Source organism: Xenopus laevis, chromosome 1L (genome assembly GCF_017654675.1).
Source record: "Xenopus laevis strain J_2021 chromosome 1L, Xenopus_laevis_v10.1, whole genome shotgun sequence".
In the NCBI taxonomy this organism is placed as follows: domain Eukaryota; kingdom Metazoa; phylum Chordata; class Amphibia; order Anura; family Pipidae; genus Xenopus; species Xenopus laevis.
The window spans coordinates 180862194-180887863 of NC_054371.1; the positions used below are offsets into that span (position 1 = coordinate 180862194).

Genomic DNA, 25670 nt, shown 5'->3' on the forward strand with positions numbered 1-25670 from the left:
GATCAACTGAAGCTGAACCTTGTTCTCTGACAATAGGCTGTTAATCCCCATTTATATGTTAATAACATGTCCATAGTGTAACTGTGAAATGAAGTTTTCTGAAACAGTTTAATGTAGAATGCATTGATACTGCTCTCTGACAATATTATTAATATTCTATTATTATTTGCGGTAATAACACACATTTTATGATATTAACTTACAAACTAACACATCTTATTTGAGCGGAACAAGAGCATTATGAATTATGTGATACCTAAAAAAAAAAGAAGAGCACTTATTAATTTATCTTATGCTTCAGCCACCTTTAATGAATATACACTGCTGTGCTTAGAACAACTTTTTCAAATTCTCTGTTTAGTTTTAAAGCTCCTTTAAACCAATAAAGATTATAATAAAAAAATAACCTTTATGCATGGTGCACAGGTACTTAACATTAAGAACTGAAATCAGTAATAAAGCTCATCTGAAAGAAAACATACAGGTGCCAATATTTATTTGTCCTCTTGCTCCTCCAAAGAGGGTTACCCACACAGTCCTACTAAGCAGTCCTGCTGTTTTCAGACCTGCAGTAATAATCAATAATTTGTATATAGATACATCTCTCATTTGATGAATGGCTAACATCAGTGACCAAAACTGTGTGTAATCAAACCAAAATGTCCCCCCTTTCCAGACCAATATTTTTTCTCAATTATGGCAAAAGCAGTCTTTTTGGAAAGTTTTTAATCTGCATGAATTCAGTGTAAATTAGTTTTGTTCATTTGGTTGATTATTTGGTGTAGGAAATGTAAGCCTTTCATTTCCCTGAGGCATACACTGAGATAGAAGGGTATAAATATATAATACACAAAAGCCATGAATATCCTGTAAATTATATCCTTATAAACGGTGAGTTCTGATGTCATCAGTTATAAACGGTGAGTTCTGATGTCATTTCTGTCACATGACTCACTGAAATGTGTGTATTATAATAAATAAAGTACCACCTGTTGCAAAATATGAGGGTATTAGAAGTTACCTCGGAGTTCCATGACCTCTATGAAACCACTCGGCCTTCGGCCTCATGTTTTTATATGGTCATGAAACTCCTCGGTAACTTATAATATCCTTATATTTTACAAGAGGGGGTACTTTATTCACTATATATTGTGATATGACTTTACATGTATTGCTTACTCCATTGTGTGATGAAAAAAAATTAGACATGTATATATAATTTTGTTCAGTTCACAAAGTGTATATTTTTAAAACTATAATAGGATCAGTTATCCGGAAACCCATTATCCTGAAAGCTCAGAATTATAGAAATGCCATCTCCTGTACCACAAATAAAAATCATTTTTCAGTTGCTTTCTATTTTTTTTTTTTTTTTGTATTTAAAATTTTTATTTTCAAATATCAGCAGGTAGCAATAAGTGGCACATAGTCAAACTCAGAAACTGCAGGTACTGGACAATCCCCAGGCTGCAGTAATATCACGGCACATAAGCACAAAACCATTATTCCTGAGTAGTATAGCAAAGTAGCCCAAGTAGCTGACAAGAAAATTAAACAAAAAGAAAAGGAAAAGAAACAGAAAAAGGAGGAAGAGAAAAGAAATAAGCAAAAATAAACCAAGAACTGAATAAACAGTTGCCTATAACACTTGTGAGTACTGTCAACATCTCTGCACTAACTGGGACAGCATAGGACAAGAAAATTTAGGGATTCCCCGGAGTCAGAGTGGGAGGACATGCAAAAGAAATTAGGTTGAGGAAATATTTCGGTAAGATAACCAGGGGGACCAGACTTTGTGAAAAGATTTCTGCGAACCGTTCGTGTGGCTAGTCAATTTCTCAAGGATTAGGACGTTGTCCAGCCTCCTTTTAACCTCAGGAAAGTCCAGGATAGGAGACTTCCAAGCTGCAGCAATGACCTGCTTGGAGGCAGAGAAAATATGTGTTAATAATTTCCTGGTGAACTTGTTAGTCCTTGGGATTCTCTTATTGATCAATGCTTCCCCCGGGTCTTTTTTAAGCGAAAGTCCTGTCACATTTGTAATCATCGTGTATATTCGAATCCAGAATCGGACTGCTTTGGGGCATTCCCACCACACATGGAGAAACGAACCGTGGCGGCCACAGTTCCGAAAGCACAGGGGGGAGCAAGCAGGGTACCACCTGGCCAATGTAGAGGGGACCAAATACCATTGGTGAAGAACCTTTTGGGAGGTTTCCTGAATGGAAATGTTCACGGAACAATGTATGTTGTCGTTAATGATATCAAGCCATTGATCTGCCTCCATGCAGATACGCAAGTCTTTTTCCCACAGTTGAATAAAACGGAGGTCCTTAAGAGGAACCAGATGAATCAAGTGGTCATAAAGCGCAGAAAGAGCCTTCTCCCGTGGGAGTATTTGTAAACACATTTTCTCAAACAAGGTGGGATTAGGAAATTTTTTGTCAGGCCAGAGGGAAAATATATAACTTCTGATTTGTAGGTATCGGAAATATTCAGACTGAGGGGCTTGGTAAGAGTCCTGCAACTGTTGCCACGCCAGTAGTTGGCCGGTTTTGGTCAAAGCATGTATGCTGTGGAGGTTGTTCAGTTCCACCACTGAAAAGACCCCTTCCCAGCCCCCGGTGAGAACTCCGTGTTGAGGCTAAAGTTGACCACCGGTTTATGGGGGGAAAATAACTTGTGCGAAAGGGGAACAGACTTCCAGACTCTCAAGGAGTGTGAGACTACCGGACTGTAGCTGCCTCGCTTGGGGGGAGGATTAGACCACAGTAGGTTATGTAAAGATCCCACAGGGAGGGTATCCTGCTCAATAGTGGCCCAGATCGGATTGTCTGGGGAGTCATGCCAATGGAGCAACTGACCAACTTGGGCAGCAGTATAATATTTCCGCAGATCAGGGATACCCAGCCCCCCTTTGGAGCGGTGTCGAGCAGCCGTTGAAAATTTTAACCGTGCCCTTTTACCGTCCCACACAAATTTATTCATATGCTTTTGTAGAGAGTTCAACATTCCCGTAGGGGGGGAGACCGGAAGGGTCCGAAACAGGTACAGTAGGTGAGGTAAAGCCGACATTTTGCTTTCTATTTTTTGTAAAGTTTTATGGAAAGAAAGGCTTAAAAATAAATGTTTCATTCTCATCCCTCTTTTCTAAGTTCTAAAGCTATTTTGCAGCCAATTAAAATCTGATACATTAGTTGATACATTTCTCATAAGAATGAGATCAATGCCAGAAACCAATCTAAGGGCAGAGACACACATGGAGATTCGGGGAGATTTAGTCACCGGGCGACAAATCGCCCCAAACTGCCTTCCCGCCGGCTAGAATCTAAATCGCTGGCGTGATGGCATTCAGATTTGGTAGATTTAAATTCTAGCTGACGGAAAGGAGATTGGTTGCCCAAAGAGAAGGCGAATTGTCGCCCGGGCAATTAATCTCCCTGAATCTGCATGTGTCACTGCCCTAAAAGTTCAACTATGACATATGTAAGTAAAGTTCAGGGACACACTCAGAAAGCTTTTACAGCAATATATTAACTTATGTATCAAAATGCAACACCTTAGAGAGCCGTAGGAAAACACAAGAGGAAGGAAATTAAACTAATTCATTTTTTAATCTTAAATTTTAGAAAAATTATTCGTGTGGTGCACCATTTAAAATAAATAATATTAAAAAGTTGTGTGATGTGAGCTGTCCCTTTGAGTTAAACATGTTTCTCTTAGTATAGCACAACATCATAAATCTAATTCAATAGCCAGTAGACTGATAGTTATTGTCTGTCACCTTTTATTCAAATTTTCTTTGCGGGATGCTTCTGCAAACACAAATGGCTCATTTTTTATTCTTCATGTGGAGAGAGATTGACTTTTTGCACTGACTGCTTCCTCCTCCAGTCCTGAACTTTCTTTTAAGCCTTTGTATATTTTCAAAGCCAGGCTTTTTATTCCCAAGAGCAGTGATTTAATGCATTGGTTGCATTTTATTGTTATATTTTCTTGGCTTACTAGAGTTTACAAATAGAAATCTATAAATCTGAAAAATCAAAAGAAAATATTAAAAGGGTCGTTGTTGAAATGGAAGGCATTGTGAAAGTAGAGCAAGGAGAATATCACTGCAAAATGTGCAAAATATTTCATCTGTAGAGAGAGGCGTATTGGTACTAGGTAGGATCCTTCAGTGGGTGGGGTTAGGATTATTATATCTCTACCAGGTGTCTAGGACCAGCCCTGTGGGAAGACTGGAGTTTAATTAACCCATACAAAGCAGGTATTCGTTGTATTTAAAAAAGGCTGTCTTTGTTCTCTGAGTCTTTGGTGAAACAGTCCCCAGATCCAAGAAAGAAAAACACACAAGTCAGGTAAGAGATAATGCAGTATAGCAAATTAGTGGTGGTTTACCTTTAAATTAAAGTTAAGTATGTTAAAGAATGGCTGATTCTTAGCAACTTTTTAAATGGCCTTCATTATTTTTTTTTATATAGTTTTAGAATTATTTGCCTTCTTCTTATGACTCTTTTCAGCTTTCAAATTTGGATCACTAACCCCATCTAAAAAACAAATGCTTTGTAAGGCTACAAATGTATTATTATTGATACTTTTATTACTCATCTTTCTACTCAGACCCTGCCCTATTCATATTCCAGTCTCTTATTCATATCAATGCATGGTTGCTAGGGTAATTTGCATCCTAGCAATCTGATTGCTGAAAATTGCAAAATGGAGATCTGCTAAAATGAATGAAATAACTCAAAAACCATAAATAACTGAAAACCAAATGCAAATTGTCTTAGAATATCACTCTCTACATCACACTTAAAGTTACTCAAAGGTGAATAACCCCTTTAAGATTGCACCAAATGTGTAATGTAGCACAATTCATTATTTTCATAGGACTATTTAAGGGAGAAGAGAAATATGCTAAAATCAGCATAAATAAAAATAGTTCCATGGATTACACTCCAAAAACTGTGTGAAAACTAAAGTGCTGGAGAGGTTATTGCAACATGCAAACAATTTAATCCATGATTCAGCACTTTTAGGCAGTAACCTATTGTTACATTACCATTATTTCTCATTTACATGAAGCAGCTGCAGATGGGAAAGGTTGTTTAGACCACCAATGTTCTCCCTGAGAGCTCTGCAGAGATCAAAGTGCTAGTATGCCACAAGCCTAACAAATCTTATGCTGTATAACTTGTAAGCACCCAACATGTATCAATATCAATAATGGAATTTATTATTGTTCATGCAATGGATGCTCTAGAAATACAATGTGCAGTGCTTTACCTCATTAAGCCACTTTATATTACAATATAATCATGTATTTCATCATTGCAGGCTGGAGTAGACAAGATATGGTTTCTTATTATTACCTATAATAAAGTAGTTTATGTATCTTATCTAATAACAACATTGATTCCCTAATGTAACTAATCCATTTACAGCAGTAAGTTACAGGTGATTTATGTAGTCTGGACTATAGGCTAATATTCTGATTTGTGCAGTGTTACCAAGATATTTTCCTAGTTCAAGTTAAGAGTATTTAGATATTTAGAGAACTATGAAGAACATTCAGCCCAGCGATGGCACAGGACAGTAGGGAAATAGATGTCACAGATAAAAGAATGAATTTATCAGGACTTAGTTATGGTATATGGCAAAAGAAACATATATAATATATAAAGCCCAATGAAAGCAGAAAGTAAATGAATGTTGCAGTGTAGGTTCATAACATTTCCATTTTCCAACATGAAATGCACTCTAGTTTTCCAAAGTGTGTGGATATACACCCGACGGGGGCTGAAAGCAGAGTATAGGGACAAGTTAATCCGAAAGCTGAGCTTTTAGGATGATTTCTGTTTTCTGCCCTAGGCACTCCTGGGTTGGATCAGTCGGATGAGTCAACTCGGGGACCATTTATTTGCGTTCTTACATATTATTGGAACTATAAAAAAGCACCTATGTAACATTTTGCAGCAACTGCAAATTAATTAATCGGCAAGGGGGTCCTGACATAACGGGGGGAGCTTGAAACACCTAGGCCCTGCTTTTTTGATTGGCTTGGTAAATATGAGCATGATCAGCCTTCAATGTAGAATGTCATGCTAGAGACCCAAATCACTTATATCTCCTGGTGTCCTGACATACTTAGTATGTATTCAATGGCTGCCTTGCTTTCTATAAAAGCACTATATAAGTCCCTTTCCATATGCTTTTCTGTATTTCGGGTTACATTCTGAGAATTACCAGTTTGTTCTTGCTCAATTGAGCAGTGCATTAAAAAAACAAGAAACGTGTGGTCTGAAGGAGAATTTTGTGTCCATAAACCCTTAATCCCATTCCTTGTGTATTTAAGATTGTTATGTTAATGTTTGGTTGTTAATTTTCATGGCATTAAAATCATATTAGTCTGGTGCCTGGATATAATATACAATGAACAAAAGCAACTGTGCATGAGTGTGTCAAATGATTGGAAAATAATCCTGTATTAGCAGACATTTTAAAATTAGAACTAGACATCTGGAAACGAATGTGTAAGAAGGGTTATTAGTTGCAACAATTTATCTTTTTATTTTTATGGGTTTGATTGTCTAAACTCAGCTAGCCTTTACTTGTACTTTATTTTGTATCTAAATTAGGTTTCATAGAACTTTTATTGTTGTATTGTTACCTTTCACTGACTACATGTCAGGGCTGTAATCCATAAAGACCAGATTATGAGGTCTAAGGAGGCAACTGGGTGTTGGAAATTGCAAAACTCAGTACCGCGATATCAGAGGTGTCAGGCAACAGTGTAATCTGGAAACCAGGTACAGGTCAGAGCATATAACAGTCAAGCATATTCAGGATCAGGATAAGAGTCAAACAAGAATAATACTCGAATAAGAACCCAAGAACTCGGAAATATGAAAATAATCGAATTTGGGTGAAAATGTCCTTATATTTGATGTTTACTCCAAAATGTGGCGTCTTTGCTGCAATGGCAGATGCATCTGGTGAGAAAGGTGACATTCTATGACGGTGGCTATTGGTATTGGTGGCTTTTAGGTATGTTATGGTATGCATATCATAATATGCTGCAATATAATATATATATAGTGGGACTATAATACAGTACAATACTAGCATTACTAAGCAACATGGCTAATTGTAGGGCCATTGGTACACTGTTTGTTTTGCTTACCACTCTCTTCATATGGAAAAGATTCCCTTGATGTGCTGGAAGCCACTTGCCATTATGATTTATTGGACGTGCACGCTGCCTTTAGAAACCACATACAGTATGTAGAGATATGCTAAGATATATGCTGCCCTGCATTAAGCAGTTTTACTCTTTTATTGATCTCATTTAACCTCACCTTAATAATACACTTTCTAATGCAATTATTTTTGGACTGTCTCCAGGCTGGAATGGTTGGGCCAGAGGTGAAAGCTTTAAACAAATTAACTCTTAAAAGGTGACAGCAGGAAAACAGAAACTATGTCTTTCATCAACAATATTATTGCTCTCACAGCCCTGCCTCTGACCAAGGAGCTGCTAGATGAGGTTGGACTACATTCCTTAGAATTTCCTTTCCTGAAGCACTTACTTCCTCTGGCAGCAGACTGAATAAAACTGGGCACAAAACACTACTTTTAGCTAAAGCCAGAAATCAAAAACAAAAAATAACAAATATTGTTTTGTTTTCCCCACAAAAAAATGTAAATTCTTTATTAGCTTCTGGAATGTTCCATTCTTCATTCAAATAGGCTTATGTCAAGCTATTCATTAAAAAGGCTGTGCTTGTCCCAGAGTGTGACTACCACCCTTTGTCCCTTATTAAATTCGCTGCTCCTGAAGTGTTTTGCCTTCTCTTGTATTACGAACTTTCTTGGCACCCATAATTTGCTAAACACTATGAATCAGTTTTCTACCTGCATGCCCTACTGAAAAAGTCATCTGTTAAGTTGCAAGCCATGTCATTTGTAAGAGGACACTTCTCTTTATCTTAGCTGTATTTGAGACTGTTTCCTTGTAATTCAAATCCACTAATCTAGGGTTTCCCAATTTTTTTTACCGGTGAGCCAAATTCAATTGTAAAAAGAGGAGGGGAGCAACACAAGCATGAAAAAAGTTCCTGGCATGCTAAATATGGGCTGTGATTGCCTTTTTGGTAGCCCCTATATGCCAGTTTAAAGGAGGTTCTAGTTGACAGTACATCTGGGTTTATGCAACCAAAACTTGTCTCCAAGCTCAGAATTGAGAATAAAGCAGAATTAAGCCACTGGGAGCAACTTTAGTAGTTTTTGGCAGGAGTTTTGGGATATATTGTACTTCTAGCTCATGTTAGATGGACTAGCATTCTCTTATTTATGATTTCTTCACTTCTTAAGGTATAAACAGTGCTATATACTATAATCAAAGACATACTTCCTTTAGTATATTCTTATACTTAAGGTCACCTTTTGGTCTGCTAGTTGTAAAAATTCATACATTTTAGAAATATGATGTTCCAGAAGTTAAAGTTTAATTTGCGAATATCACAGTTACTGCTAAATATACAGTACTTATATTATGGGAATTTAGTAGTTATATTAAAAACATATTCCAATTTATCTCTGTGTGTTTAACACACTAGCTATTTTTCGGGATTTTGGAACTAATATAAGATTGGATTGTCACCTGGCTGGCCAAGCAGGTAAATATGGAACTTAATTCTGGTGTTATTGATAGATAACAAAGATATTAGAGATAGGAAAGCTGGCATTTATTTTTCCAGAAATGGATCCTTTTCTGTACTTAATTGGCAAGATCTTAGTTTGGGTGCAGTTTAGGATCAGGACTATATAACCAGCTTCACAAACCTTTTACACTTATGGGTTATTCTAAACTGGGACAGAAGCTAGAGGCTTATGCCAACTGTGAGGGTGTGGAGCATTGTAAATATCACTTGTTTTGGCCACGTCCCACTGAATAGATCCACAATTAATGTGGAAAGAGCAAATCTTAGTAGCATATTTAGCAAACCGTGAAAAAAGATCATTTCTGTCTAAACTATCATTTATAGAGTTGTCCGGAAATTTTTTTGTGTTTTTGATTTTTACAAAGTAAAAAACATGTGAAAAAAGTTTACTGAGATGCAGGGATTTCCCTTAGACTTCTAGAAATTGTTTAAATTCTGGCATGTTTTAGAATGCTGAAACAAATCTTTCCTAAATGTAAAAAAAAAATTCAACAGGAAAAACGCTATGTTACCTGCACAAACAATTTCAAGGATCCCCCCCAAGCTTTCATAAATCAGCCCGTAGTGTGAAAAAATGTTACAGTCCTTCAAATTTGCTGAAATGTACTAAGAACAGTCATCATTTTACTCCAGAGAACACAGAAATGCTGCAATATAACCAACAGCAGGCATCCCCTCTCACTGCAGCTGTACAACAAGACTGTGCTAAGAGCACTCTAAAATCCCCTGCTTTTATATTCACACATACTGAAGAGCCCAGTGGTTTTATGGTGTAGGCTTAAATGGATTAAAATGTAAGTGGTCATTTTACCTAACTGCATTAATCATTATAAAACATTTTCCTTTAAGTACCACAATGCTCATGTCCTAGGGTTTTACTGCAACTAAAGTGTTTATGAAAAATCCAGGCTGCCAACTGAAAGAACTGACATGCTCAGTAGCATTACTACCTGGGCTCACACCCCCATGGTGCCCACCAGAGACATGATGGCGTGAGATTTGATTATAGAGATTTTTGTGTTGGGGGGAGGGGTGGTGCCAATCCTGCAACCAGTCTCGTGTGACCCTAGTTACACAATTACATGCTATATACAACTATTTTGTTTAAAGGATTAGTAAACCTTTAAAATAAATGAATGTAAAACTAATGAGGGGGCTATTCTAAGCACTTTTGTAATTTACATTCATTATTTATTTTGTTTTTATTCCAAAATATTAAGGGATACAGGTACTGTTAATATGAATGAATTTTGTTCCAACAGCGCCACCTGCTGGTCAGTTTCCCACCAGTCTGACCACCAAGTAGTCAAGGAAGTTGTCAGGAGAAAGAAAGAGGCTGCTCTGATGTTCTTCTGCTTAGGAAAATAATTAGAAACCTTTCTCAATCTTTTCTAAGAAGAACAACATCAGAGCAGCCTTTCTTTCTTTCTCCTGATAATTTCCTTGACTACTTGGTGGTCAGACTGGTGGGAAACTAACCAGCAGGTGGCGCTATTGTAACTAAATTCATTCATATTAACAGCACATGCATACCTTAATATTTTGGAATAAAAACAAAATAAATAATGAATGTAAATTAAAAAAGTGCTTACCCTTTAAATGCTATAAAAGGGCTTGTTGCAGCTGGCAAAACATAATTATCTTTGTACTTGATTCACCTGGCTGGAAAAGAATAATAACACCACAATTGCTTGCAGAAAAGAGACAGCAATACCACTGACAAAAAGGTTTCAGGAGTCCATCAAATATAAATATATCTAACCTAGGATTGTAAACATAGGTAAAAGCATTTTCTCTAATTCAACCTGTCCTCAAGCTAGCTGAAGAACACTGCAGTCATCTTATACAGTAATCAGTACAATGACTTATAATAGAGGCCAGTGGGAGTAGAATGGGTGCAAGAGCTCACACATGGAGCACTTCTGCCTTGGAAATAACTGTGCTTTGCTCTTCACATTGGATAAAAAATCCAGCACAGTGTTAGTGCAGCCATATAGTAAAGAGTAAGGAGAGGGCCCTGTGCATTCTGCAACCTCTGCTACACCATAACCTGCACATCTGTAGGAGTTACAGTAAGAGGTTGGGGTGGAGGACGCCTATGCACAACTTTGCTATTCACATTACATTAATTAAAGAATTCTCCATTTGCAGCATTAACAGCTATGCAGACATTTGGCATTCTAGATTTGCATTTTTGAAGATATTCAGGAGAAATATCAACCCACACCATCTGTATCTCTTCCCAGAGGTACAACTGGCTGTTAGTTCTTTCCACAAGAGCTGAATAGGGTTGAGGACTGGTGATTGTGACATCCATATCCAGATCCATATTTCTTTGTCAAATAGAATTGCGTGTCTTTGAATTACAGGTATGTGTTGAATCACTGCCCTACTGCATGATGAAATTTTCACCTTTGATAAAGTAGAGCACAGAGCGTGTCAGGCAGTCTGTTATGCGATTGTTGGGCACTTGGACTGGCCAGGCTGCCTGGGGAACCTGCCCGGACTGGCACTGTCTCACATTATATAAAAAAAAACATTTCTGGGTGATCCCAAACTTCTGAATGCTATTGTGCTTGTAAGGACTATTTATACCAATATGATATCACAGAGCAATGCCTTTCTACTGGGATTGTGAGATAATCTCCAATACAGCTACACCTAAGAAAAATAGATTTTTAAATTGAAAGTATATTAAAAGTATATTGTAGGTTTAGTGGCCCATTCATGTTAGCATGTTTAGACAGTCTTGTTTCATGTCCTATACAGCAGACTCTTTATTCTTGAATGTCGTTAACATACTGTAGCTGGCCAAGAGTCTACTATTAAACAGCTGACAACATAACAAAAGAAGTCTTATGAGGTTATAAATCTATCACATACATTGCTTCAAAATCATTGGCAATGCAAATTGTTCTCAGCTGTAGCCTGGCTGTTCATGCAGTAAACAAAGTATGCTTGCAATCATATTTTTTGATGTTTATCATAGTCAAAGGTTATTTTCCCACTGTACCAAGTGTACTTCTGAAATATTGACCTATCCTTGCCTATAATATAATTATATAGCTTTGAAACAGTCATTTTGCAAAGCTGACACTGATCTCAGAATTCACAGCCTGTACTTTAAACTATGCTGACTTTAGTGTTTCAGAATGACAAGAGTAAAAAAAGTAAAAAAAAACTTGCAACTGAGTGACTTTCCAATTGCCATCTAAAATCCCATCAGCCTTCTGTAAATTAATAAATTATCTGGCATATGATTTTCTGATTTTTCTCATAGAAACTGATCCGCCAACCACCCATTTTTGGCTACGGTCATGTGGGGTGACCTCATTTTGATCTTTTGCATTAGATGGTCATGTGACTTTGCCAAGGAGCAACAGAAGACTGATGGGATTCCAGATGGCAATTGGGAAGTCTCTTAGTTGCAAGTTTTCTTTTCTCTCTTACTCTTGTCATTCTGAAACACTAAAGTCAGCATAAGTTAAAGTGCAGAGCGTCAATTGTGGGACCAGTGTCAGCTTTGTAAAAAGCTATATAATTATATTATAGGCAAGGATAGGCCAATATTTAATCATGCTAAAAAATCGTGACATCTGCCATATCAACATATTCTACATAATAAGATATAAATGTTCAACTTCCACTCCTCCAACCTGAATGTCCCAGTATCAACAGCTAAAGTAGCTTTAGAAATTGTACAGGTATGGGATCCATTATCCGGAATCCCGTTATCCAGAATGCTCCAAATTACAGGAAAGCCTACTTCCTTTTTTTACTGTAATTATAAAACTGTAACTTGTCCTTAATCCCAACTAAAATAAAATTGGAAGGGATTAATTAATGTTTATATGAAATTTTTGTTGATTTAAGGTTGGAGATGCAAATTATGAAAAGACCCTCAGGTCCTGAGCATTCTGCCTAACAGGTCCCATACCTGTATTTTTTTAACTGCTGGTTTGACCCCAGCTTCCTAGCACTGAGTAGACCTGCCTACAGACCAGAGCCGGGCCAACCCGGCTCAGTGCGTGCTTGACTGCACATGCATGAAATTCTGCAGAAGCGCATTTACGTGAAAGATACCAGCGGCTGTCGGGGAGAGACCGGACACGAGGTAGACGACAGAGCAGGTACGTGCCTGGCACCCCCCCAGCTTTGCGCCCTAGGCACATGCCTACTCTGCCTACCCCTAGTTCCGGCCCTGCTACAGACAAACCCTATTATAACATATAACACAAGCAACCTAAATCAGTGGACACAATTGCAATAGTCAGAATTGCGTAGGATAATATAGTATAGTGATTACCAGGTACTTAGAGAGATGGAGTAACATACATACATATAACTGCATATCCAGATTAACAAAAACTTTTGTTGGACAAATAAAAAAAAGCACCATTTTTAATAAAGATAACTCTATTATAAACCATATCCCTTTGTTTTCTACTTGTTTTGCAGCAGAGAGACGTAGATAAATGTCTGTTTCATCCTTAATGTTGCAGCCAGGAGATTGTGATGAATAGACTTGATAAACTCTGCAGGAAATCCTTGTTCAGCAAGACCATGTTAGATTTCTAAATAAAGGAAACTAAGGAGACAATAATGTTATATCAGAGTTTCATTTGCAAAAGCACAGGCATGTGGGTATCAAGGAAAAGAGACATTCAACTGACCAATTATGGATATAGGAAATCAAACCCTAGGATTCCATGGTGCAAGGCAGCAGTAATAATTACTGCAGAAATGTTCTGCATGGCTGTTCTTGCTGATTAAAACACAGGGGCTCCAATGCATTATGGTTTCTATCTGCTACATTGAATGATTGGTAAATTCAAGAAAGCTTCATATCATTCATCACAATAATCTGAGGGCTCTGTTTGATTAGGGTACTTTGATGAGTCTTTCTCGTTACATCAACAGTGGCTACTGTCACATAAACAAACAGAAAAAGAAAATATTTAGAGCATTGTTTTTTTTGTAAACATATCTATAAAAGTAAAATAAAAACACTACTTATAATAGGATAAGCTTCCCTCTACATAGGTTTATTACATCTCGTATGCTGTACGCGTACCATTGCATGCAGTTCTAATAAGAACACTGCTGCAGAATGCATGGAATCAGCTTCCAGGGAACATAGCTGTACGTGACTGCAGCTTTCACTCTAATTGAATTATCACAATGCAGCATGGAATTACTAATAAAAATGTCCTAATCTAGCTCTTTTACGGATTAGAAGATAGAGGTGAAAACGTGATCATCCTGTTTTATAAAATGCAGCTGTCAAAAAGGTTCTGTCCCACCAGAGTGACAGTTGAGTCACCCAAGGGATTTCTTATGTTGGAAGTGTAACCGGCCCAGGATATTGAATCTAAGGTTCAGGCATGGGAGGGGACAGAGGGTTTGACAATTCTTGCTGTGCTTGCATCCTCACTCACTTCATCAATACTGCATGCAGCTGTAGGGAGCTGCCTGTGTTCTCAACTGCAGACCGAGGACAAGCAGTTTCTCTAATACCGGCTCCACTTAGCCTTTTCTAAATACTCCTAACCCCTCCTTCCTGCTGTTTCAAATACTCCAAGTGGAATACAATGTTAAGTATTTTCAGATCTTTCACCATTAGTCTTAGTGAGCAGTCTGCAGGATCCCAGCACTTCTTCCTCTAACATATTTGCTCTTTTCCAAGGTAAGCTGCTTCATTTTTGTTTGTTTTTTTATTATCCTGTCATTTCATAACTGTTGTCGACTTGCCAAGTAAGAGAGAGAGTATCACAGAAGGAAATATGTAGGCAAGGTAGTGTGTTTATTGAGCTGCACTTGTCTTAATGCAGGCTTTGAGTCTGACAGAATGCAGGTGCTTGCAATATCCCAAATGGCACAGCGCTGGCTATAATTGTTATGTAGTTTAGTGTTCATGGGATATATATATATATATATATATATATATATATATATATATGTATATATATATATATGTATAATTTCATACATAGACTATCAATTCATCACTTCTGTCTTGATGCATGTGCTCCAGCTCATTGCATAATTATAACATATCCTTAAGCCATCCTTCCATCCTTGTGAAATCAAAATTCAGTTCACTTGCTAGGCTGTAAAACTAGGATGTGGATATGTTACAGGGCAACCCTTTTGAAATAAAAAATAACAAAGTGGTATAAAGGATGTCGATAGAAATATCTCTTTGGCACAGCATAGTGTAAAACCATTTTACGTTGGCTACAGATTATGGAAAAATTGGTTGGTTTGGTTTTAATAAGAAATTCTTGGTTTGCGTGAATTGCTAATTATGTGGTCATAAATGTAAAAACGAGTGCCTGAATACTGACTTGTATATGTACATCAATGCCTTGCAGTAGTACCTAATCCTAGCGCAGAAATGCACCCGCAAACAATACTTATGCATTCCATTATAACCTGCACATTTTTTTTGTCCTATGTGCAGTATTTTACAACTGTGTTTATTCAGTACCAGGCATTATGCTGCACGTATCTGAAGGCAATAATTTAGGCACAAGGTGCCCAAAAGGTAGGTTGTAGATCACAACAGCCCAGCACTGTCCAGAATAACTCCCATCAGATCACCCTTCTGGGTACTTGCTGGTTTTAAATAAAATATGCTCTCGTTTAGTAAAATGCATTGAAGTTATACTTTTCATGATATTCTTGGACAATTTAGACCTTGATGCTAGAGGGTAAACCAACTCAGACTGACAGTAAACCTGTGAAACTTATAAAAGCCAATGCAGTTTTGATCCTTCTACGTTACTGGTGCCAGTGCCAATTGCTAGCGGCAAAACATTTGAACTTGGTAACACCGGAAATTGCCTTTTGTGTTTTCCAGCGGTTACATCATTTATATGTTTTACCATCAGTGTTTGACACTGGAACCAATGAAAATATATCTTCAGATGTGATATGTGCTTGAGGATATAAAGAGTGGGGTAAAGAATATATGCCATAACCCAAATAAACACTGGTGCAGGGCAAGTTTTCAATTACAATATGCAGCACAGCTGGTAAGAGAACGCTTATGGGTGCATCTGTAACCTAGTCCTGCATCCACTCTATTGGTTTGTCATTTATTTCAATGGCTCTTTCAAGAAAAACAACACTATGGTTTTCAGTTCTGTGCAAGTTTAAAATCCTTCTCACATGACAGTGGAAGCCCTAACCATTTCTTCTTTTAAGTGATTTTGCTAAGGGCAAAAATCAGGACTAACCGGTTGTAAACAAACTGAGCAAGACTTAATGATCAAGAAAATCCTGCTGCTTCTAGTAAGGACTTTCCGCCAAATTGAATACTGTGGTTGATCTTTGACCCTGTTGTTCTGACCCTGACGTTTTTTTTTTTCTGCCACAAAGCTGCCATTTTGCTGCAGAAGGGGATTTCTGCTTGTAACTGTTTAGGTTGAAAGATGGGATGACAGGGGTAGAGCCAGAAAAAAAAAACACCTCAGGGATTTCTCTATTAAAGCAAATAGTTCCCTCCAATGAATATTGATCAGCTTGTGACAATGTTGGACTATTATGGTGCTGCAGGAATATTGGGGTACAGCAACAATTAGAGCCCTGACTAATTATTTATTACAGAAATTAATGTATTTTAATATCTCTACAGTATATATTTGCACACAATATAGTAGTTCCTCCACTGAACATAAACAAGACACCATCTACTTTTCCATTGTATCAATCTCTCTGATTTATCTAAAACTGTAGGAAAGGGAAGGGAATACATATCCTCGGCATACTTTTATGTTGTGTCCTATGTCCTGATGACTTGTTTCCACTTGCTTGCACACTTGCTTGCCTTTACACTCTTTTTATGTGGTCCCACCAATTTATAGTGCATTACAATGGCTGTTTTCCTGGATTTTACACCAAAATTTTGATCTGATGTTCCCAAAAATGTTTGTTTGACAAATGTGCATGTTTTTATTAGTGTCATTAACAGGTTTAAATTATACTAACCAGATGCATATATTGTCATATTTTTGTGTGTAAATAGTCAATTCCAATCAGTCGGCATCTCATACAGTCATGCAGAAATAAGTTATTGCTTTAGTTTGTGCATGTGACTGTCCGAGGGGTCTTGCACATGCCCCCCATAGTGTAACATTAATACTGCATTGCTTAACTTTTGCCAATAACTAGGGATGCACTGAATACACGATTTTAGGATTTGGCTGAATTCCGAAACCTTTGTGAAAGATTTGGCCAAATCCTAAACTGAATCTGAATCCTGATTTGCATATGTAAATTAGGGAAGCAAGGGGAAAAGAGAACCCTGAGTGTGATTAAAAATTTCCTTTTTTGTGTGATGAAAAGTCACGTGATTATTTGGATTTGGTTCGGCCAGGCACTTGGATTTGGCAGAATCCAAATCCTGCTGAAACATGGCTAAATCCTGGCCAAATCCCAAACCGAATCCTGAATTTGGTGCATCCCTGCCAATAACACAGTAAGGGGCCCATTTACTTAGTTTGAGTGAAGGAATAGAGGAAAACAAAATTTGAATTTCGAATGGTTGAATATGGCTACTTCGACCATCGAATGGGCTACTTAGACCTTCGACTACGACCTTCGACCTCAAATCGAACGATTCAAACTAAAAATCGTTTGACTATTCGACCATTCGATAGTCGAAGTACTATCTCTTTAAAAAATTCTTCGACCCCCTAGTTCGCCACCTAAAACCTACCGAGGCCAATGTTAGCCTATGGGGAAGGTCCCCACATAGGCTTCCTAACAATTTCCTGATCGAAGGAATATCCTTCGATCAATGGATTAAAATCCTTTGAATCGTTCGATTCGAAGGATTTAATCGTTCGATTGAACGATTATTCCTTCGATCGTTCGATCATAGGAATAGCGGTAAATTCTTCGACTTCGATATTCGAAGTCGAAGGATTTTACTTTGACGGTCGAATATCAAGGGTTAATTAGCCCTCGATATTCGACCCTAGGTAAATGTGCCCCTAAATATTCAATATTTCAAAGTAAAAATGGGCACAACTGTGCTTATATCCTTTGAGTAATTGAAGAATAATTTGCATATCTAAAATCCCTGCCATAAGCAGGACATGACTTTTGCTGTTTGTTGAAAAAGAAAGAGAAATACCAGGAATGGAACCCATAGTTAAGATGCTACTGCAGGATACAGCAGTGGAAGTGGGTGGTGTGACCAGGGGGTTGTTTGAATAGGTGCACCCACTGCAAATGAACCATTTGTGAACTGGAAGTCATTTATATTTATTTATATAAATCTTGGCTAATTTGCACCTGGGCAGTTATTCATGGCAACCAGTCAGATATTTGCATTGTTCTACCTGCAACTGGCAAAAAGCTAATTTCTGGTTGCTCTGGGTTACTGCTTAGGTGAAAATTTGCCCAATGTTTAAAAATAAGCCCAATTTATTTACTTTTGGGTCCATGTTTCTGAGTAGAAAAAATAAAAAGTAATTTTATACATAATGATTCACATTATTATATACTTCTCTACACGAGTGCTTTAGTGTTGTAGTTGTCAATATAGCTAATGCAACATGTAAAGGAGATCAGAAATTGAACAGGTTGCATTCTAATTAAACATATAAACCATTCAGTGTTTAGAAAGCAGGATCTAGTCCATTTCTTCCTTTCTCTCTAACATTACCTCCTTTTTTGGGTAATTGTAGAGTATGATTCTAAAAAAGCCACTTCAGTCGTTTTTAAATAAGTTATGGTGAAAATCGCTCTATGAAAAAAAAACAAAATTATGCCATTTTTATACCCAGCGAAACCTGGCCTGTGTGCAGAATTTTTTCGCCATTTTTTACACCACATACTTAATCTACCCCAAGTTTGCCCCAAAACTGAATCTTTGACGTTGTAAAAGCTAAATTATACATAAGAAAGATTAACTTTATGGCTGGTACAAAGAGATATGGCTGAAGTGGTGTTATCTTTTTTCCCCTGGAAAATCATAATCCATTGTGATTAAAGTTCGACTTTTAAAAAACCAAAACAAAACACCTGCATCCTTGCTAGTAGCATGGGTCATGAGGTTAACACAAGTCACTTGTGGATTCACAGTAGTTAAGTAGTTATCAGCTAATCCTACCATCTAAAGGCAGTTACAGTACATGGATTTCTCCACTCAGATTCTAAAGCTGTATGGATGATGCAAACAATCTTGTATGGCAACTTTTTTTTAGAAAAATTCGCAGATCATATCAAAGTCAATATGTGCGCACTTGTTATTCAAACAATTAATTGAGGTGCATGGTCAATTAAGTATGCATATGGTTTGTAAGTAGAGATGTCGCGAACTGTTCGCCGGCGAACTTGTTCGCGCGAACATCGGGTGTTCGCACTCGCCGGAAGTTCGCGAACGTCGCGCGACGTTCGCCATTTTGGGTTCGCCATTGTTGGCGCTTTTTTTTGCCCTCTCACCCCAGACCAGCAGGTACATGGCAGCCAATCAGGAAGCTCTCCCCTGGACCACTCCCCTTCCCTATAAAAACCGAAGCCCTGCAGCGTTTTTTCACTCTGCCTGTGTGTGCTGAAGAGATAGTGTAGGGAGAGAGCTGCTGCCTGTTAGTGATTTCAGGGACAGTTGAAAGTTTGCTGGCTAGTAATCGTTTTGATACTGCTCTGTTATTGGAGGGACAGAAGTCTGCAGGGGTTTGAGGGACATTTTAGCTTAGGTAGCTTTGCTGGCTAGTAATCTACCTTCTACTGCAGTGCTCTGTATGTAGCTGCAGTGGGCAGCTGTCCTGCTTCTGATCTCATCTGCTGACTGCTGCAATAACAGTAGTCCTTGTAAGGACTGCTTTTATTTATTTTTTTGTTGTTTTACTACTACTACTACTACTACTACTACTACTATAAGAGCCCAGTGCTATTAGTCTAGCAGTGTTGGGGAGTGGGACTGGTGTGCTAATCTGCTGCTCCTAGAAGTTCAGCAGCACCAACTTTAATTTTTTTTTTTAATATTCATTTTTTTTTATTTTACTTTTTTTTATTTTACTACCGCTGTAGTAGTGTATAAGTTGACCTTTTAGGCATTATTTGCCCTGTAGGCATTATTTGCACACTGTTTTCTTCAACCCTCCATCGAGCTGTGTGACCTTGTTCCCATTCTGTCTAAATATCCATAATATTACCGTCTCCAGAAAAAACACCGGAGTCACTTTTTTCAAGCAGCCATAATATATTTTACGTAATCCGTATCCACCGCTGTAGTAGTGTATACGTTGGCCTTGTAGGCATTATTTGCACACTGTTTTCTTCAACCCGCCATCGAGCTGTGTGACCTTGTTCCCATTCTGTCTAAATATCCATAATATTACCGTCTCCAGAAAAAACACCGGAGTCACTTTTTTCAAGCAGCCATAATATATTTTACGTAATCCGTATCCACCGCTGTAGTAGTGTATACGTTGGCCTTGTAGGCATTATTTGCACACTGTTTTCTTCAACCCGCCATCGAGCTGTGTGACCTTGTTCCCATTCTGTCTAAATATCCATAATATTACCGTCTCCAGAAAAAACACCGGAGTCACTTTTTTCAAGCAGCCATAATATATTTTACGTAATCCGTATCCACCGCTGTAGTAGTGTATACGTTGGCCTTGTAGGCATTATTTGCACACTGTTTTCTTCAACCCGCCATCGAGCTGTGTGACCTTGTTCCCATTCTGTCTAAATATCCATAATATTACCGTCTCCAGAAAAAACACCGGAGTCACTTTTTTCAAGCAGCCATAATATATTTTACGTAATCCGTATCCACCGCTGTAGTAGTGTATACGTTGGCCTTGTAGGCATTATTTGCACACTGTTTTCTTCAACCCGCCATCGAGCTGTGTGACCTTGTTCCCATTCTGTCTAAATATCCATAATATTACCGTCTCCAGAAAAAACACCGGAGTCACTTTTTTCAAGCAGCCATAATATATTTTACGTAATCCGTATCCACCGCTGTAGTAGTGTATACGTTGGCCTTGTAGGCATTATTTGCACACTGTTTTCTTCAACCCGCCATCGAGCTGTGTGACCTTGTTCCCATTCTGTCTAAATATCCATAATATTACCGTCTCCAGAAAAAACACCGGAGTCACTTTTTTCAAGCAGCCATAATATATTTTACGTAATCCGTATCCACCGCTGTAGTAGTGTATACGTTGGCCTTGTAGGCATTATTTGCACACTGTTTTCTTCAACCCGCCATCGAGCTGTGTGACCTTGTTCCCATTCTGTCTAAATATCCATAATATTACCGTCTCCAGAAAAAACACCGGAGTCACTTTTTTCAAGCAGCCATAATATATTTTACGTAATCCGTATCCACCGCTGTAGTAGTGTATACGTTGACCTTGTAGGCATTATTTGCACACTGTTTTCTTCAACCCGCCATCGAGCTGTGTGACCTTGTTCACATTTTGTCTAAATATTGATAATATTATCGTCTCTAGAAAAACCACTTGAGTTACTTTTTTTCAAGCAGCATTCATATATTTTACGTAATCCGTATCCACCGCTGTAGTAGTGTATACGTTGACCTTGTAGGCATTATTTGCACACTGTTTTCTTCAACCCGCCATCGAGCTGTGTGACCTTGTTCACATTTTGTCTAAATATTGATAATATTATCGTCTCTAGAAAAACCACTTGAGTTACTTTTTTTCAAGCAGCATTCATATATTTTACGTAATCCGTATCCACCGCTGTAGTAGTGTATACGTTGACTTTGTAGGCATTATTTGCACAGTGTTTTCTTCAACCCGCCATCTAGCTGTGTGTATTATCGTTTCCAGAAAAACCAACTGAGTTTTTGTTGTTGTTGTTGTTTTTTTAAAAATAATGCCAGGCAAAGGCAGGCCGCCACGCAGAGGCCGTGCTAGGGGCCGTGCTGCTATGCAATCCTGTGGCCCTAGCAAATTGCCCAGTTTTAAAAAGCCAATGACCCTGAACTCCCAAAATGCTGAAGAGGTAGTTGACTGGCTTACACAGCACACCCCATCCTCTACCGTTTCTAACTTTACCACAACATCCTCCTCATCCTCCACTGCTATGGCCACCCCACGTAACACTTCCTCCACCACCGGTGCCCCTTCTTCACTGGGGTCAGAGGAGTTATTTTCCAATGAGTTTCTTGAACTGAGTAATGCGCAACCATTATTGCCAGAAGAAGATGAAGGAGATGAGGACCTTACACCAGATTTAATTCTGGCAGAGAACACGATAGAGATGGACATAATGAGTGATGAGGAGGAGGTCCCCGCTGCTGCTTCCTTCTGTGATGTGTCAGAAGAAATTGATGCATCTGAGGAGAATGATGATGAGGAGATTGATGTTTTGTGGGTGCCTAGTAGAAGAGAGCAAGAGGAGGGTAGTTCAGATGGAGAGACGGAGAGTCAGAGAGGCAGTAGGAGAATAAGACTTAGAAGAAGCAGGGAGGACAGCCCGCAGGGATCAGTAGGGCAACAACATGTATCGGCACCTGTGTTCAGCCGGCCAACGCACCCGCCATTGCCGCCAATACCGCAAACTCCGCCAACTTCTACTGTTACCGCCAGATCGCACACTTCCAAAAAGTCAGCAGTGTGGGATTTTTTTAATGTGTGTGCCTCTGACAAAAGCATTGTAATTTGCAATGAGTGCAGTCAGAAACTGAGCCTTGGTAAGCCCAACAGCCACATAGGTACAACTTCTATGCGAAGGCACATGAGCGGCAAGCACAAAGCACTTTGGGAGCAACACCTCAAAGGCAACAGGCAAACTAAAAGCCACACTCCTTCTGGTCCAGCATCTTACTGCTCTACCTCTGCTCTCCTTGACCCGTCTGAACCACCCTCCACTCCGCCTTCCACCTTGACCACCTGTTCCCATTCCCAGTCATCTGCCACCAGCCAAGTTTCTGTGAAGGCCATGTTTGAGCGTAAGAAGCCAATGTCTGACTGTCACCCCCTTGCCCGGCGTCTGACAGCTGGCTTGTCTGCACTCTTAGCCCGCCAGCTTTTACCATACCAGCTGGTGGACTCTAAGGCCTTCCGCAAATTTGTAGCAATTGGGACACCGCAGTGGAAGGTACCCAGCCGCAATTTTTTTTCTAAAAAGGGAATACCACACCTGTACCAACATGTGCAGAGCCAAGTTACCGCATCTCTGTCACTTAGTGTTGGGCCAAAGGTCCATATGACTACTGACGCATGGTCCTCCAAGCATGGTCAGGGCAGGTATGTCACCTACACTGCCCACTGGGTGAACTTGGTAATGGCTGGGAAGCAGGGAATGGGTAGCTCAACAACAACAGTGGAGTTGGTGTCACCGCCACGGATTGCACGCGGTTCTGCCACCACCTCTACTCCTCCATCGCTCTCTACCTCGTCTTCTTCTTCTTCTTACTCTGCTGCTGGGTCCTCCTTCTCCTCCTCCACACCTGTGCACCCCCAGCTCCCCCTAGGCTATTCGACGTGCCAGGTACGCCGTTGTCACGCTGTCTTGGGGATGACGTGCCTGGAAAGCAAAAACCATACCGGATATGTACTCCTGTCATCTCTGCAGTCACAGGCCGATCGGTGGCTGACCCCACACCAACTGCAGATCGGAAAAGTGGTGTGTGACAATGGAAGCAATCTGTTGGCAGCGTTGAGACTAGGCAATTTAACACATGTGCCCTGCATGGCACATGTGTTAAATTTAATAGTCCAACGTTTTGTCTCCAAGTACCCAGGATTCCAGGACGTTCTCACCCAGTCCAGAAAGGTGTCGGCCCATTTCAGACGTTCCTACACAGCCATGGCACGCCTTGCTGACATTCAGCAGCGCTACAACATGCCAGTCAGGCGTTTGATTTCTGACAGCCAGACTCGCTGGAATTCAACGCTCCTTATGTTGGAACGTCTGCTGCAACAACAAAGGGCCATCAACGAGTACCTTTTTGAACTGGGTGGTAGGACTGGATCTGCACAGCTGGGGATTTTTTTCCCCCGTTACTGGGTGCTTATGCGCGATGCCTGCAGGCTCATGCGACCTTTTGAAGAGGTGACAAATATGGTCAGTCGCACCGAAGGCACCATCAGCGACCTAATACCCTTCGCTTTCTTCCTGGAGCGTGCCGTGCGACGAGTGACAGATGAGGCTGTAGACCAGCGTGACGAGGAGCTGGAAGCGCGCGATTTCTGGTCGGAATCACCAGAACGAACCCAGGCACCTGCTGCAACGCAGGGAGAGGTGCCAGAAGTGGAGTCAGAGGAGGAAGGTGGCTTTGTGGAGGAGGAGGAGGAGGACCAACAGGAGCAGGCTTCCCAGGGGGCTAGTGGTGACCTTTTGGGGACCCCTGGTCTTGTACGTGGCTGGGGGGAGGAGACCGTGGATGATGCAGTCCTTGATAATGAGGAAGCGGAGATGGATAGCTCTGCATCCAACCTTGTGAGAATGGGGTCTTTCATGCTGTCATGCCTGTTGAAGGACCCCCGTATCAAGAGGCTTAAGGAGAAGGACCTGTACTGGGTCGCAACGCTACTAGACCCTCGGTACAAGCATAAAGTGTCAGAAATGTTACCAACATACCACAAGTCCGAAAAGATGCGGCATTTACAAACCAGCCTGCAAAACATGTTGTACAATGCTTTTAAGGGTGATGTCACTTCAGGAACTCATCAACATTCCAGGGGCAGAGGTGCCAGTAATCCTGCCACGAGCACACCTGCAAGGACAAAGCCCTTTGGCCAGTCTGTAACGTCAGACATGCAAATGTTTTTCTGTCCAAGGCAGCGCCACAACCCTTCTGGATCCACCCTCAAAGAACGCCTCGACCGGCAGGTAGCGGACTACCTGGCATTAACTGCAGATATCGACACTCTGAGGAGCGATGAACCCCTGGACTACTGGGTGCGCAGGCTTGATCTGTGGCCAGAGCTGTCACAATTTGCCATGAACCTCTTGTCTTGCCCAGCCTCAAGTGTGCTCTCAGAAAGGACCTTCAGTGCAGCAGGAGGGATTGTAACTGAGAAGAGAACTCGCCTAGGTCACAAAAGTGTCGATTACCTGACCTTTATTAAAATGAATGAGGGGTGGATCTCGGAGGGTTACTGCACGCCGGAAGACTTGTTCTGACTTCTATGCAGCTGTCCTTCTCTTCAAGCCTCATGACTCCACACACAGCTGTCCTTTAGCGTCCTCCTCCTCCCTCCGCCACCGTTACAAACTAGGGTGCAAACCCTACTGGTTTAATTTTTTCTGGCCTCTGTGCTTCAGTGGCTGCGACCAAAAAAATGCCTATTTTCTGCATTTATATGACATAATTTTTCTGGCCTCTGTGCTTCAGTGGCTGCAACCAAAAAAATTTATATTTTCAGCATTTATATGGCATAATTTTTCTGTCAACTGTGCTTCAGTGGCTGCGACCAAACAAATGCATATTTTCTGCATTTATATGGCATAATTTTTCTGGCCTCTGTGCTTCAGTGGCTGCAACCAAAAAAATTACTATTTTCAGCATTTATATGGCATATTTTTTCTGGCAACTGTGCTTCAGTGGCTGCGACCAAAAAAATGCATATTTTCTGCATTTATATGGCATAATTTTTCTGGCCTCTGTGCTTCAGTGGCTGCAACCAAAAAAATTTATATTTTCAGCATTTATATGGCATAATTTTTCTGTCAACTGTGCTTCAGTGGCTGCGACCAAAAAAATGCATATTTTCTGCATTTATATGGCATAATTTTTCTGGCCTCTGTGCTTCAGTGGCTGCAACCAAAAAAATTTATATTTTCAGCATTTATATGGCATAATTTTTCTGGCAACTGTGCTTCAGTGGCTGCGACCAAAAAAATGACTATTTTCAGCATTTATATGGCATATTTTTTCTGGCCTCTGTGCTTCAGTGGCTGTGGCCAAAAAAACTGGGCAAACAATGCCTACAAGGTCAACGACGT

The 25670-nt window shown here is 39.7% G+C and overlaps 1 protein-coding gene across 4 annotated transcripts in view; it reads left to right on the forward strand.

Moving 5' to 3' along the window:
- The first annotated feature begins 3980 nt into the window (after positions 1 to 3980).
- The window catches only part of aifm3.L (apoptosis inducing factor, mitochondria associated 3 L homeolog), a 64703-nt gene continuing 43013 nt past the window's right edge, over positions 3981 to 25670 (forward strand). The window contains exon 1 of one of the 4 annotated variants that reach the window (XM_041565860.1): positions 3981 to 4358. The gene's annotated coding sequence lies outside the window, so the exon portion shown is untranslated. 4 annotated transcript variants of the gene reach the window in all.